This window comes from Suricata suricatta, chromosome 12 (genome assembly GCF_006229205.1).
Source record: "Suricata suricatta isolate VVHF042 chromosome 12, meerkat_22Aug2017_6uvM2_HiC, whole genome shotgun sequence".
In the NCBI taxonomy this organism is placed as follows: domain Eukaryota; kingdom Metazoa; phylum Chordata; class Mammalia; order Carnivora; family Herpestidae; genus Suricata; species Suricata suricatta.
In genome coordinates this window covers 85,263,848-85,280,407 of record NC_043711.1, presented here as the reverse complement: position 1 = coordinate 85,280,407, position 16,560 = coordinate 85,263,848, and positions in this window count along the sequence as shown.

The following is a 16,560-nucleotide window of genomic DNA, read 5'->3' as shown; positions in this document are numbered from 1 at the left end:
GCAGAAATCTGAAGTGCGCGACCCAGTGATTGCTGATGCATACACCCCGCTGACCACCCCCCAGACCGAGATACACAGCAATTTCATCCTCCTGGAAGGCACCCCCTCCCCGTTAGCACCCACCCTCCAGAAGCGGTGACGCCCCGGCACCCATCAACCACGAGTGGTTTTGCTTGTCCTTGAACTTCACGTGAACGGAATCGGTGTGTTCCCTGTGTCTGGCTTCCTTCACAAAACATACATCGACGAGATTCACGTGCTTCGCTGCCTATAGATTTACTTTGTTCTTCTTCATCGCCGCAGAGTGTTCCTTTATCTGAATATGCCGCCGACGGATCTGTTTATCCATTCTCGTCCTGACTGGACCTTTGCTTTGGTTCCGGTTTTCCCGCGATGACGGGAGAGCTGCTGCCAGCGTCTGTGCGCCTGTTTGGGGGAAACCTCCACGCTACTGCCCCCCGAGGACGTTCTTAGCAGGGTGCTGTCTGGGTCAGAGAGCAGGCGTACCCTTCACCTTTATAGATCTTGCCAAACAGCTTTCCACACGGATCGTGCCAATTTACATCCAACAAGGTAGGCTTTCTTAAAGGTTAGTGCGGCGCCTGCGTGGCTCAGTTGGTCAAGCGTCTGACTTCGGCTCAGGTCATGATCTCATGGTTTGTGGGTTCGAGCCCCAAGTCGGGCTCTGTGCTGACAGCTCAGAGCCTGGAGCCTGCTTCAGATTGTCTCTTTCTCTCTTTGCCCCTCCCCTACTCATGCTCTGTTTCTCTCTGTCTCAATAAAAAAAAAAAAGTTAGGTGTATTGGGGTGTCGGGGAGTTCAGTCCGTTAAGCATCAGACTCTTGGTTTCCTAGAATCAAGGCCCCCATCTAGCTCTGTGCTGACAGCATGGAGCCTGTTTGGGATTCTGTCCCTTCCTCTCTCTCTGCCCTTCCCCTGCTTGCTCTCAAAATAAATCAACAAACTAAAAAAAAAATTTTTTAAGTCAGAGGTATTGAGGTATGACTTACATACGATGACGTTCTGGTTTTTGTGTACAGGTTTGACAAATGCTTATTATTGCATAGCCTTTCACCATAATTAAGATAGAAATTTTTTCTAATGTTTTAATTTTAATGTTTAATTTTTGAGAAAGAGAGTGTGAGCAGGGAGCGGCAGAGAGAGAGGGAGACAGAGGATCTGAAGCAGGCTCTGTGTGGACAGCAGCTAGCCTGACGCGGGGCTTGAATTCACAGACTACGTGATCATGACCAGAACCGAAGTCGAACGCCCAACCGACTGAGCCACCCAGGCGCCCCAAAACATTTCTGTTCTGTCCCTGCAAAACATTCCCTCGTGAACCACCAGCCACCACTGATCTGTTCTCTGTCCCTACACTTTTGCCTTTTCCAGAATGTGATATAAATGGAATCACAGAGGGTTTGGGGTCTGGCTTCTTTTACTTATGATAATGCATTTGGGATTCACCCATGCTATTGTATGTTACAGTATTTGTCCCTTTTTGTTGCTAGAACTGTCCCACTGGGTGGTATGCCACATTTTTTTGTTGCTGCTTTTAATCTCTATTAGTTGAAGGATGTCTGGGTTGTTTCCAGTTTGGGGCAACTTGTGGGTAAAATTGCTCTAACACCCATGTAGAGACATTTGTAGGGACAAAAGTTTTTGTTTCTGTAGCTAAATGCCCAAGAGGGGGATTGTGTGTGCTGCAGTTTAACTCCACAGGGAACTGTCAAATGATTTTTTAAAATTTATTTTGAGAGAGAGAGAGCCCACAAGAGCAGGGGAGAGGGAGAGAGAGGAAGAGAGAGAATCTGAAGCAGCCTCTGCACTGTCAGTGCAGAGCCCGACGTGGGGCTTGAACCCATGAACCGTGAGACCGTGCCCTGAGCCGAAACCAAGAGCCGGACCCCTAACCGACTGAACCACTCAGGCACCCCAAACTGTCCAACGATTTTAAAGACTGTACATGTCACGCTCCCACCAGCCACGTGTGAGTTCACGCAGCTCCTCGTCCCTGACCACACTTTGTATCGTTTTGTTTTGTTGTTATTTTAGCCTCTCTAGTGGGTATGCAGTAGGCCCATGTTTTATCAGGTTGACTGGAAGGGTTTTGAGTAGAGGAAGGGCACAGTCAGATGTGTGTGTGTGTGGAGGGCTGGCTGGAGGGGACCAGAGTGGACGAGCCTGTACCCTGGGGTCTGGGAGGAACTTGGTGCACTGTGACGAGGCCACCCCAGGGGTGGCCCTGAGGTTTCAGAGAGTGAGAGAATATGAATAGGGTTCCAAAGGGGTTCAGGAGGAGCTGTAGTCCATGACTGTTGTGTTCACTGCTGACTTAGGTCAGGGTCCACAGAGGCGTCCATGGCACAAGAATTTGGGTGCAAGTGGTGGGTTTATTAAGGATTCCTAGACAAACAGGTAGGGGAATGGGAAGCAGGACAGGAAAGAGGGAGAAGGCCAACAAGGTCCCACAGAGGCCATCCCCAGCCTGAGCCCACAGGGAGCTCTGGAGGGTCAGGCCCCGCTGAGCTGTCCCTCCTGCAAGCCAGGAAGCCGGGCTTGCACACTCCTGCACCTGTCAGCATCAGCAAAGGGATCTGCAGGCACACGGCGGGATTGGAGCGGGGGGGGGTGCCATGGCTCCCCATGCACTTCTGGCTCTCAAAACCCATGGGGAAAGAAGGTCCTGGAGCCTAAGAATAGTCCACAGTAAAACAACTGCAGGAAACTAAACATAACAAAGATGGGGTGTGGGGAGCACAGAAAACTGGTTGAAAGGGAGCTGACAAAATGCAGACAGAGCTCCGCATTATCCGCCACCGGGGCTCTATCCCTGCACCTCAAACAGTGCCTGGCACCTAGTAGATGCTCAGTAAACCCTTGTTGACCGAAGGAGTGGCAGCAACTGAGACAGGACACTCAAGAAGAAGAGGCGTCCAGTGGGGAAGATGGAGTTTGGTTTGGGGCCTGACGACTCTGAGGTGGTGATGGGTAACGGGCCTGGCACCCAGGAGAGGGGCCCCAGAAGCGGGAGGAAAGAGAGGAGGGAGGAGGAGGGAGGAGAAACCTTAGAGGCTTAGGGTCCAGGGAAGGAGCCACCAGAGGTGAGGAGAAGGTGCCCAGAGACAGGGAGGGAGCCCAAAGAAATGTATTTGAGGAAGAAAGGTGGTCCGTATCCCCCGTTCTGCCAAGCTGGAGCCCACTGGCAGTGACCCACGGAACACCCTGATGTCTTTGGCCGAGGAGGCTGCGGTTGCCCAGAGGACCTGGAGCAAGACCAGGAGGGGCAGCCAGAGACAGGCCTGGGAAGGAGGGGAGCTGTGGGCAGAAGGGGCTGGATGAGAAAGGGAGGGTGTTTTAAGAAAGAAGAAACAGGCTGGCTGAGGAGGGGGGAGGTGGTACCCACGTTGACAGGATCCAGGCTGAGTGGAAGGATTAGATTTAAACAATACCTCAGTGTTGGGCCTCGCTGCCTGAGGTGAATTAATTAAGTCCTCAGCGGGTAACTTTATCCCCATGTCCTGGGTGAACCTCATGGGGTCTCGACCGTTCCCGGGGAGGGCAGGTTGCATCCTGCCCGGGGTCCCCAGCAGTTGCTGCACTTAACTGTGGCCAGTGTTGTAAGCCCCCAAGAGGGCGAGTGGGCAGGCGAGACTCAGAGCCTTTGGGGAGCCTTTGGGGAGCCGGCTTGGGGGCTGGAAGGTGAGGATGGGGGCAGAGCCGGGAGAGCTCGCCCAGGGAGGAGAAGAGAGGGAGGTGGAGGTGGAGGTGGTGGGTTGGGAGCGGTCAAGAATTGTTATGGGCAGAGAAAAGGGCCAGCAGAGAGGGAGAAATCAGAGAGAGGAGAATGGGGGCAAGGCCCAAGAGGAGACCAGCAAGGGACAGCTGCTGGCCTTAGACGTGAGAAGGTGCTGGCAGACCCCTCTGGAGCCGGGAGGGGGCAGCGGCGGGAGCCAGTGCCGCACAAAGGCCTCTGTTTTCTCTGCTGAGCAGGGCCTAGGTTCCCTGCCTGGCCCAGGGGAACAGGGGGGCTGGGGTTGAGGGGGAGCTCAGGTGGAGCAGCTGCTGCAGGATGGATAGGGAGAGGGTTTGGGGACCACTCAAGGGGCCGCTGAGCTGCATTTAAGACCCAGCTGAGGCTGAAGAAAATTAATCTGTGTTGGCGCCAATCAGCGCAAGGATGTGATTTTGGCCTGCCGCGCTTGGCGGCCCAGAGGCAGAATGGAGAAAACAGATGGTTTTCTTAGCTCCCGCTTAGTTTGCCCGGCAAAGCTGCCTCCTCAGACTTACAGATGAGGAAACTGAGGCCCAGGGAGGGGAGACCACATGCCCAGGCATCATAACAAGTAAGCAGCAACTGGACTTTCTGCCTGGGGACGCCCAGTGGCCCTGCAAGCTTCTGCCGCCACACACCTTGAAGAGCGGCTTCCAGTCAGTTCTCCACCCCAAAGCCTCGTGGAGCCCACTGCACGGTTCACCTGCTCCCTAAAACCTTGCTGAGAGGGACCAGGAGGAAACAGGCTCAGAGATGGCACATGACTGGTCCAGGGTCACACAGCATTGCTAAGATGTCCATTCTCCCCAGATTGATATATAGACTTGACACAATTGCAGTCAAAATCCTAGCTGGCTTTTTGTAGAAATTAACAAACTGACTCTAAAATGGATATAGAAATGCAAAGAACTAGAACAGCCAAGACAGTTCTGAGAAAGAAGAACAAAGTAGGAGGACCTGTGCTCCCTAATTTCAAGACTTGCTAAAACCTACAGTGATCAAGACAATGTGATATTGGCCTGTGGATAAATTAAACATAATACAGAGTCCAGAAATAGAACCACATGTGTATAGCCAATTGATTTTTGACAAGGGGGCTGAGGCAATTCAATAGGGAAAGGATAATTTTCCTCAAATGGTGCGGGAACAATTGGAAACCCTTATGAAAAAAAGTGAACCTCGGCTGTTACTTACCTCACACCATATCCAGAATATATAAAGAAGGGGTAAATGCCGGGCTCAATACTCACACTGACTTTTTCTTAAGTGGCAAAGATATGAACAGATACTTCACAATAGAAGATATATGAATGGCAGGTAAGCACATGGAAAGATGTTCAACATCATTAGTTATTTAGGAGATGCTAACTGAAACCACAATGAACTATCACTGAACGCCCACTAGAATGGCTACACTTAAAAAAACTGACAATATCAAATGTTGGCAATAATGTAGAGCAACTGGAATGCTCATACCTTGCTAGCGGGAGTATACAATGGTACAACCACTTTGGAAAACATTTTGGCAGCTTTTTATAAAGTTAAACTTTCACTAACCATTCAATCTAGCAATTCCTCTCCTACGTATTCACCCAAGATAAATGACAGCATATGTCCACCCAAAGACCAGCTCTCAAACATCATAGCAGCTTTATTCATAACCGCCTGAAAAATGGGAGGAAAAACAAGCGTTCACCAACATACAAAAGGGCAAATACATTTTAATATATTTACACAATGGAATAGTACTGAGTCCTAAAAAAGAACATCTATTGATGCATGCAGCAACATGGATAAAACCCCAAAAACATCATACTGAGCAAAATTAGCAAGAAGCAAAGCAATGCGTACTATATGATTTCATTGATATGAAACACAGAGAAATACAAATCTAATCTATAATGATGGAAAAGAGATTACTGGTTACTTGAGGCAGGGAGGGAATGTGGGAGATCGGTTGTAAAGAGACATTCAGGGAAGTTTCTGGGGGATAGAACATTCTAGATCTTGACTGTAGTGGTGGATACACTGCTATAAAGTTTGTCAAAACTTATCAAAGTGTACATTTAAAATGTGTGCACTTCATGTATGTCAGTCATACCATGATAATTTTCAAAATCCTGCATCGGGCTCTGTGCTGACAGCTCAGAGCCTGGAGCCTGCTTCAGATTCTGTGCCTCCCCCTCTCTCTGCCTCTCCCCTGTTCGTGCTCTGTGTCACCCACTCAAAAATAAACATTAAAAAAATAGAATAAAGCAGAAATGATATGTAGGATTTCGAGGACTGGGTCATATAAAGCACTGCAGCTCTTCTCTCTCCCTCTCTCCCTCCCTCTCTCCGTCTCTCCTCTCTCATCATGTCCTCTGGGGAAAACCAGTCGCCATGTCCTGAGACACTTCAGGAACCCTCTGGAGAGCCCACATGGTGACAAACTGGGCCCTCCTGCCAACAGCCATGTCGGTGCGCCATCTTGGAAGCAGGAGCTCCAGCCCCGGGGAACCTGCAGTTCACCAGAGTCCCAGGCGATAGCTTGACCACACCTCCAGAGGGAACCTGAGCCAGAACCACTCGGGCTGCTCCAGGATTTCTGACCCTCAGAAACTGTGCGAGGGAATAAATATTTGTTGTGTTGTGCTGTGCAATTTGGAAGGAATTTGTTGTGTAGTAAAAAGATATCACACCAAAGGAAGAAGTTCGGAATTTCTCTAGAGGCAGCGAGGAGTTGGAAGGTGTTAGAGAAAGGGAGTGATACGGAAATGGCTGAACTTGGGAAGAAGTCTCTTGGCCCCAGGGTGGAGAAGGGATTGGAGTCATGGGGTCCGGAGGACATTAGACAGAGGCAGATGTCTGGAGCTGGGTCTCTATGCCACTGGCTGAGTCAGGGGATCGCCCTCCAGGCAGAGGGAAAACCATGTGCTAAGGTACAAAGATCAGACGTTGCCAAGTGTCAGGGGCACTGGGTACACATGGCAAATGAGAGCGTTAGTGCAAGTGTGGACGGACAGTGAGATGCTTAGGGCCTGGGCAGGCCTCCCACCCCCTCCCACCCCAGCCTTGACCAGCACCGGCTGCTGCTCCAGGGCGTGTTGGACACCTGCGGAAACCCAGCTCACCTTGAATCCCCTGTGAGCCTCATAGTTGTGCTGGCCCCACCCCCACTGGGGAGGCCGTAGTGAACGTGTGGACAAAATCTCCTGCCCTCATCAAGTTTTCATGTTAGCGGAGAAAGACAGGAAATGAACAAACTTTAAAAATAAATATATCATGCACAGGGTTATGAGGATTACAAATTGGAGTGGTTGTGATTCTGAGTAAGGGGCCACCTACTTAGAATTCACTGAGAAGGTAACATTTGAGTAAACTCATGTGAAGTAAGCAAGTTAGCCACATGGGCATCAGGGAAAACAGTATTTTTGGTAGAGAGAACAGCCAGTGCAAAGGCCCTGAGGTGAGCTAATCTTTGAGACAAAAATCAAAGTTCAGGCAGGCTGAAGGGGCTATAATTTGAGGGGCAGAGAACCTGACTGAATGAAAAAAAAGATGTAGAAAAATTGTTCCAGAAATCTAGAAGGGGGTTCCCTTGAGTCATTAGTAAATGCAAGGTTGTGCGTGTGTAGGGTGAAACCCCACAAGGCCTGGCAAAGAAAGACTGGGGAGTTTTAAGCTGAATAATTCTCAGAGGAATTGTTCACACAGGGTGAGTATGCCTATAAGCATGGACTAGCTAAGGCTTGAGTCCTTGATGATCATCTGTCACTCACTCATCTCTTAGTAGAAGGGATAAATTATCCCGTGAGTGAAGGTCACTGTGACCTAAGAGAGCTTTAAAACTGAACCTCGGGGCACCTGGGTGGTTCAGTTGGTTAAGCCTCCAACTTTGGCTCAGGTCATGATCTCACAATTCATAAGTTTGAGCTCCGGATCAGGCTCTGTGCTGAAAGTGCAGACCCTGCTTCAGATCCTCTGTCTCCCTGTCTTTCTGCTCCTCCCCCGCTGTGCTCTGTCTCTCAAAAATAAATAAACGTTGAAAAAAATGTTAAATAAAAATAAATACGAACCTCAAAACGTTCAAAGTAATTAGCAAGTAATTTACTTGTATGTCACTTCACCAGCAATAGCATCACATTCACAATATCCAGCACCCAACAAAAAATTCCTAGACAGGCCAAGAAACAGAAGAATATGACTCATAACTAGAAGAAAAATTCGTAAACAGAAAGAGATCCAAAAACAACAGAGATGGCCTAAGAGGCAGGCAAGAGTGTTAAAGAGGCTTTTATATGTGTGTATTTAAAAGAAAAAGGCAATCTTTCTTCTGAGCAAAAGTAAACTCAAACCAGAGTTCATGACACGAACAGAATGAGGGCTGGATTTGGGACTCTACCACACCCTCAGTGGGGCACCCTCATGCGGAGTGAACTCTAAACAACCACGGGCGACAGCCCTGGAGCGCCCTGTTCAAGGCACACCAAGGAGGCTGGTGTGGCTGGAGCAGCACAAGCAAGGGGAAAGCCATAAGCGCTGAAGACAGAGACGGAACAGGGAGATAGAGTAGGTAAGGCTCGCGGGCCATGGTGGGGATATTAGCTTTTACTCTGAGTGCCACAGGAGCCATGGGGAGGTCTGAGCTGATCTGTGGTCCCCCGGAAGCTAATGGGAGATGAAGGAAAGTGGTCCTCTGCAGTGAACTGGACGCGACGCTGGGCCCTGGCCAGAGGCACGGGCTGAAGGGATCGGGCTTGGAGGGGTCTCAGAGCAGCCCCTCGGAGGCAGACTGGGCAGGGAGTAGGGACAGATGGCGGTGAGCAACGGGGTCGGAGGAGTCAAGGATGACTGGGGCCGCTGGCCACGGTCCCAGGCACGTGGTGGCACTCAGCGCTAGATAGTAAAGAGACATTTCAGGCAACGAGGATGATGCAGTGGTTTTGAGGCACCTGTGGACAGGTCCAGCCAATGCTGGCTCAGAGTCTATGGCTTGAGGGAAAGGAAGCAAAAGAGAGGATCTTGGCTGCCGGAGGCGTTGTGGTGTCAGCACAGAGGGCAGGGGTGGGTGGTGAGAGAAGAGGAGGGAGAGGAAGAGAGCGAGGACAGAGAGACGCTGCCCCGAGCTCACTCGGCATGCTGTGGACAGATGGATGGAGGGGCAGACAGATGAAGAGTCCATGAGGGTGGGAGTGGCGGTGAAAGCAGGAGCCAGTCCCGGCCGTGCCTGGGAGAGACGCGGCCCACCTGCACATGCCCACGGGCACACACACCCAGGCACACGCACAGTAGGGCACAGAGAGAGCGAGAGAAAAGTCTACAAGCCCCAGGAAGAGAAAAGGAGTGAGTGGAAGGTCAGGAGGCACGTCCATGCGTGTGCACATGCACACACACACACACACACACACACACACAATAACACAGCAGAATGACACACACACAGCAAATTCAATAGCACTCCTCTGGAGAGCGGGAAGAAACATGGCTGAGCGAGATGCAGACAGAAAAAGCAAGAGGAGGGGCGGAGGGGAAAGGGGGCTCAGAGGGACAGACACCCAGACAGGCAGAGACACTGATACAGCCGTGGGGAGGGACACACACACAGACCCACACGTGTGAGCTACCGCGGCCCTGACTCCTGGCTCAGTGTCCATGGTAGGGTAGCGGTCGGGAGGGAGAGTGGGTGTGAAGTCACCCAGCAGTGAGAATTAGGATGAGAAGAAAGATAAGGAGGAACCGCAGGTGTGACCGGGATGGGATGGTGTGAGGATCAGATCCAGAGGGAATACGGAATGATAACTTTCCCTGGAGGGCAGCGGGAGGGCGGGCCAGGCAGGGAGACTTGGAAAGGTGGCCTGGGCGGCGTCCAGAGGTGGATGGGAGGGGGCAAAGCTGGGGACTGACCACAGAAAAGAGGGTGATGGTCTGCTGGAGGCAGAGGAGGGTCCCCAGTTGTCACGGTGGGGAGCTGACAGCCGTGTGGTGGGACTGGATGTGGCTGGAAGGAGTCGAGAGGAGGCCTGCAACTCGGTCCCTTACACCAAGCGTGGGGAGCCGGGCAGGGGGAGGGTGGTGAGAGAACCACTGCGGAAGGGGTGGAGGAGAGCCTGTGCGGGCTACTCCCCTGCTCCGGTACATGGATGTGCAGGCCCCAGTTCAGGCTCTCTATGTCCAAGAAGGACAGTGATGAGGACAGATGTCCTGGAGGGAGGGGAGCCACCCTCGGGCGGCAGGCGGAGTGGGAGTGGTCAGAAACAGCTGAGGGCTCCTGGCTGTGGCACCGCACCGGGAAAGTGACATTCTGCAGCACTGAAAAGAGGAAGGGGGCCGGTTGGGGGCTTGGGGACAACCAGATGAGTCTGAGGCACCTGTGAAGGGGGCCAGTCAACACTGGCTCCAAGCCGTGGTTTGAGACAGAATGGGGGTGGGCAGTTCTAGGGTGCAGGGGGAGACAAGGTGCCCCCACGGGCACAGTAGGTAAGTTTGCACAGGGAGCAAGTGCGGCATAAGGGGAGGGGGCATCAGGGAGGGAGAGGAGGAGAGACAGGATAGACAGACCTTTGTCCAGAGTCCACCAGGCATTCTGCGGACAGAGGAATGGATGACCCACAGCTGAGGTGTCCGCGGCAGTGACGGAGAGGGTGTGAACCAGCCCTGGCCCAGCCTCCGAGGCCCACGACTCACACAGGCGTGCACGCGGAGAGCCACAGAGAAAGAGCAAGACTCCACCGGCCCCAGAAAGAGAAGAAGGGAGCCGGAGGGGGAAGCTGGAGGCGCACACACACGCGCAGAGCGGGAATGATGCACAGACTCGAAGCAAAATTCAATAAACTCCTCCGGAGAGCGGGAGCTAGCGCGGCGGAGCGAGATGAAGACGGGGGGGGGGGGGGGGGGGGGGCGTTCATCAATAATAAAGTTAAAAAATAAAACAAAGAGGGGGAGGAGGGACCCTCGGGGAGACAGAGGCAGGTGGATGCAGGGATGAGACACACGTGCGCGCATGCACACAGACACACGGCCAATGAGCGAGCGGAGGAGGGAGGTGTGGGAGGAAGAAACCCGGTAAAGAGCCTGGGAGCCTGGCACCCTGCCCGCGTGTCCGCAGCCCGTCCGCGCATCGCCACCCGTTGTGACCCTGGGGGCAAGGGCCAACTCTGGAGAGAAGGAGAAAGGAGGGAGAAAATGAGGCAGAATGAAGGAAGGAAGCAGGCAGCACGCTCTGGAGAGGCAGCCCTGTGGATGCTCAAACCGACAGACAGACAGACGGAGGGACAGAAGAGAACACACACTCCGTGGACACATTCTGCAGGCCTTCCCAGAATTCGGAGAGAAAAAGGAAGAAGGGGAGGCCTGGACGCAGATGTTTGAGGCAACTTTATCTGTCATCGTGAGGAAGAGAACACAACGGCAAGGGGACATGCCACGGAATTCTCTGGAAATGTTCTCGGGAGCAGATTCATAAGGCAGGGTGCATCATGCAGTGTGCTGACAAACTGGCTCTCTTGGGGGGGAAAATCCCACTTTATAGCTTTCGCCTACGTCTGTGGCAGAAATACTACCGCCAAGGCCAATTCAAGCTACCCTCGTGCCCTTGCTGGACGGGGTTGGGCAGAGATGCCCGTGACTGGCCACGGCCACAGGTGGACGTGCTCCCGGGAAGAGCTAACACTCACCACTGGCGCAAAAATGCGTTGCCAAAACCTGGGCATAGCAAATGACATTTACATTTTAAAATAAATCCCCCAACCCTCCACAAAAAGCAACTCTGTTTCTCTAGGTGAGAAGGCGTGTGTGGTGTGGACGGGTTTGTGCGGAGCTGGTCACCGTCGTCCCCTGGGTGGGGGAGGGGGTGGGGAGAGGATGGGGGAAGGGCAAAGACATGAATCTTTTCTGTCTTGCTGGAAGCTTTTGCAAAAAGAACGTCCTCGTGTATCACATGTATAATTTTAAACCATTTTTTGAAATCAGGAGAGGGAGAACATTGGAGGGGGAAAGGGAGGGAGAATGAGACGGAGGAGGAGAAGGAAGAGGTCTCCAGCCCTCTCCTCTGTCAGTCCACCCTCCCCTCAGCCACAACTGTTCTCCAACCCAATTCTCTGTGCTGAAATGTAGACAGAAATCAGGAGCAGACCTTGACCTCACAGAGCCCACAGGCTGGTGGGGGCTGAGGTGCTCCGGGTGGGAACCCTCAGCCCCATGTGGTGGGGCCCCCAGGGAGAGGTTGGCAAAGACTTCTTTAGGAGGATGGGGGCCTCCTGGAGCAGGTCCTGCTCGGCAGAGATGTAATGAGGATGGGGGTGGGGGGGGTCAGGATGAGGCTGGTTACCCAGGCCCTGGAGGGAGACTACACCATGTAGAGAGAGCAGCAGGAAGAGGGAGTGGGGAGGGAGCCCTGACAAGATGGAAACAAAGGAGACAGAGAGATGTCCCAAGAAATGGGAGTTGAGGAAGTAAAGGAAGTCTGGTCGCCAGGAGAGACCCCTGGCATCAGAGGCCAGGGATAAGAGATGTGAGAGACAAATGGGCCCTGAGGTCTGGAAGCTTGGTCCAGCTGCCCTGGTGAGCACAGAATGGCTGCCATGGGAAGCGCACCAGGTGATGGGTTGGGGAAGAGGTGTGCAGACCCTGCCAGTGCTGAGTCCCTCCCCAGCTATCCTGGGGATGGAAAGACATGGGACAGGAGGGAGACAGGAACTAAAAGTCAAAGGAGAACTCCTCTCTTCAGGTAGGAGGGAGGTGAGCATGTCCACCTGCTGACAGACCCCAGGGAAGAGAGGAAGGAGGGGACAGCGGTTGCCAGGGTAACCTCACCGCCTGGGAGGATGGAGAAGGTAAGACTTTGGGGGAAGAATCAGCCATAGGTAGGAAATGGAAGGCAGGCAGGGGGAAGAGGGCTAATCTATGTCTTCAGCCTTGGATTTGGGAAGTGGAGGGGGGACACAGAGCCAGTCATGGACTTGGTGAATCTATGACGCTGGTGGACCATCAGTGGGTGCCTGGTGGATGCATCATGCTTCAGGAGAGGGGCCTAGAAGCACAGGGCGGTCTCTCTCTTTCACATACACACTGATGCTCAGAGGAAAATAAAAACATGGGATGGACTTACCCTCATCTTCTCTTTAACTGCTTCACTAGGGGCTCAGCTCCACCAGGATGCAGCCTGCACTGCAGGGTCTATGCCTCCAACAGGGAACTCAGTAGGTGCTCAGTGCATGCTTGTTGGATGGACAGACGGATAGGTGGACGGGTATATTTGGTTCGAGCATAAGATCGTTATATCTGAGCTGAAGCAGGGGCGGAAGGAAGGATGAATGGATGACCTGTGCCTTGGAGGGAGACTTGGCAGGAAGTGGGGACAGATGATCCATGCAGGCAGGGGCAGAGCAGTCCGAGATGACTGGCTGCAGAGCCCCGGGTGCCGGCGATGCCAGCGCTGAGGACAATGGGGACAGAGAGACACCCAGAGGTATAGAAACAGGGCAATAGGGTTGAGGAGCTGGGCAAAGGCAGCTTCAAGCTCCAGACTGTGGCTGGAGGAAAAAGACAGAGGATCTGGGTGACAGGAGGCACAGCGACAGCAGCGGGATCAGCACAGGACAGTGGACACGTGCATCAGGGAATGTGTGTGTGGTGAGCAGAGAACCTGGGATGGGGCCATGGGGCATCTGGGGTATAAGAACAGAAGGAAGAGAGTTGGGGAAGGAGAGGAGGAGACACGGAACTAATGAAGCAGTTTATGGACACGCAGCAGAGCAGGCAGAGAAACAGGGAAGGAGAGCGATGGAGGTGGCAGCTGACTCTAGTCAAGCCTTGGAGGAAAAGACATGAATCACACATGTTCACATGGTGAGATGGAACAACAATAAGACAGAGGTCCTGGTACTCGGGAACTGCTGTTTGTGGACGATGGGTGGATGGACAGGTGGATGGGTGGGTGGATGGATGGATGAGTGGATGGATGGTCTGTGAATGGGTAGATGGATGGGTGGATGGATGGGTGGATGGATGAGTGGATGGATGGTCTGTGGATGGTGGATGGGTGGATGGATGGATGGGTGGATGGATGGATGAGTGGATGGATGGACTGTGGGTGGATGAATGGATAGATGGTCTGTGGATGGATGAATGGATGGGTGGATGGATGGAGGGTGGATAAAGAATGGATGGAGAACTCAGAATAAGAATAAATTCAGTAAACAGAACCAGAAAGAGAAAGACTCATGTGTGACCTCTTTGCTGGTCACCTTCCTGAGATGTCCCATGGGGAAAAACCTGTGGGAACCAGGATCAGGGGGAAAAAAAGAATTTCAGGGCTTTAGAATAAAACTCTGCAAGCCCTCACAAAAGAGAGAGCTACGGGGGAAGGGCAGGCAGCCCAAGCACATACACACACTTGCAAATACACAGCAGGAATGACGCACAGCCTCACAGCAAAATTCAATAACTCTCTCTGGAGAGAGGGAAAGAGCAGAGATGAGCAAGACACAATCAGATACAGGAAGACGAGGGGGATTATACGTCAATAAGAAAGTCGAAATGCAGCGGGGGTGGCAGGGCCCACGGGCAGACAGGCGGGGGGCAGGCAGAGACCCAAGCACAGGCTCACGTGTGTGCACACGCCACCCAGCAGGTGCCCGCCCCACACAGGGCACCTAGGAGAGGCTTGTGCAGTTTGCTAGATGGGTGGAAGGACGGATGGATGTGCGGAAGGGGTTTGATGGATAGACAGATAAAAGTAACACAGAGCTGGAAACAAAACCCAAAAGAGGGCCCAGACAAAGAATGTTCTAGATGTCTTCTGCTTGCCCCTCTGGTTCTCCCCCCACACACTCCTTTGCTCCAAGGGGCTGACTGTGCAGACGCCCATGCATAGGCTTCCTGTCTGCCTTCGGTTGGGTTTGGCCAAAGGAATGCCCTGGCAGGAGATAGGCGGGGGAGGAGAGTGACTCCCCCGGGGCCACTCTGGCTGAATGGGCCTTCTCCTGAGGGTCCCAGCCCCTCTCAGGGCAGAGCCTCTCTGGTACTCCAGGTTCTGGTCATGACTCCCACCCCTCATCTCCTAAGTAGTAGAGGTGGGCCCAGCCTCACCACTACTAGCCCCAGCTTTCTGCAAAACCCCTCACTTTGCAATATCGTTTTTCTATTCCACACCTTGCAATATAGTACCTTTGTGGAAAAACGCTTCTCAAATGTTCCTAATTTGAATGTTCCAGCTCTTTCTTGTTAGGGTCCTGACTAAAGCGTGTGTGCACACACACACACACCCTGAGTGTGATGCTCAGAGCCCACAAGCTGGGGAGCCTTCATCACCCTCCTCATCCTTTCATGCTTAGTTTCTGCAGAACACAACTTGGGGCATTGGGCCCCTTGCTCTCGGCAGAGCACATAGTAGGTGTCCACCTGCGTTTGTTGGGTGTCTACTGGATGGATGGGTGGGTGAGTGGTTGTCGTCCAGACACGAGACCCTGGGTCCTGGCTGAGGCAGGGCTAAGGAGTGAAACATGCTAACGAATCTCTTTGAGGATCGCTCGGCAAGAAGCAGGAACAGATGGGTCATGAGTGGTAGGATGGGGAGTCAGAGATGATGCAGGGTTCTGAGGAGGGGCGTGACATTCAGCACCAGTAAGAACAGAGAGAGACACTCATCTGGGGACCAAAGACAATGTGGTGATGCTCTGAATTGAAGACACCTGGGGAGGGCCCCAGCCAGGGTTGGCTGGGAGAGGATTGCGTCTCCAGGAGCACAGTGGGAGGCCAGGGACAGCATGGGCAAGGCGGTCCAGAGAACATGTGCACAGTGGAGGGGGGGACACAAGAGAGGACCTGAGCCCTGCCCCTGCAGTGTGAGGCGGGTGGAGGAGGCAGCATGGTTAGGAACAAGAGAGAAACAAGACACATCCTGGCCCAGAGCCCTCCACATACTCCATGGAGGGATGTGTGGGTGCAGGGATAGAAGGATGGAAGGACATTGGACAGACAGATGAAGCAGAACAGAAAAGGTGGGAGCCTACTTTAATTACGAACACACAAGTTTACACACACACACATACACACACACACACACACACACACACACACACACACACACAGCAAGAAGGACACACAGAGTACAGTTCAATAAGACTGCTCCAGAGAGCGGGAAGAGGCAAGGCTGATGGAGGGAAGCTAGAGGCAGAGAGAGGAGGCGAATATGTCGAGGTCAGAGGGAAGCAGGGGGGGGGAGAGTAGTAGAGGCACACACAGCTCCCTGCAGGTGCAGCCCAGCGGGCCCTCGCTTGAGGGGCCCCCATGAGACGCTCAGGTGCGTTTGCGGCAGAGAGATGAACAGTGCAGCCCACAGGGTGGGGACAAGGCCTGAGGAAGGCCCCAGGGTGACACAGGGGGCTGCTTGCTCCCGCTGGCCCTGCAGCTCCACCCTCCTCCTTCCTGCTCTGGGTCCCCAAGAGGCTGAGCTCGAAGCCTGAGCCCTGGCTTCCCGCTGGCCTTTCGGGACCCAGCAGGAGATGTGCGGGAGAGAGAGGAGAGGTCAGCGTGTCAGGTCCCCTGGAGCCCAAGCTCCCATGTTCTTCTCCTCTCAAGGCAGCCCTCTCTATGCAGTTCTGGAAACTTCTCCCAGTGGTAATGACCACTCACTGCCACTATCACTGGGCTCTCGCACCACCCCTCTTGGTTGCCTCCACTCACACCCTAGTACCTCGGTAAACATACACTCTTCAAATTCCCTTCTTTCCAGGAGACATCTGCTCCCTGCTGGGACCCGTGAGGCGGGGGGGGGGGGGGGGGGGGGGGGGGGGGGGGGGGGG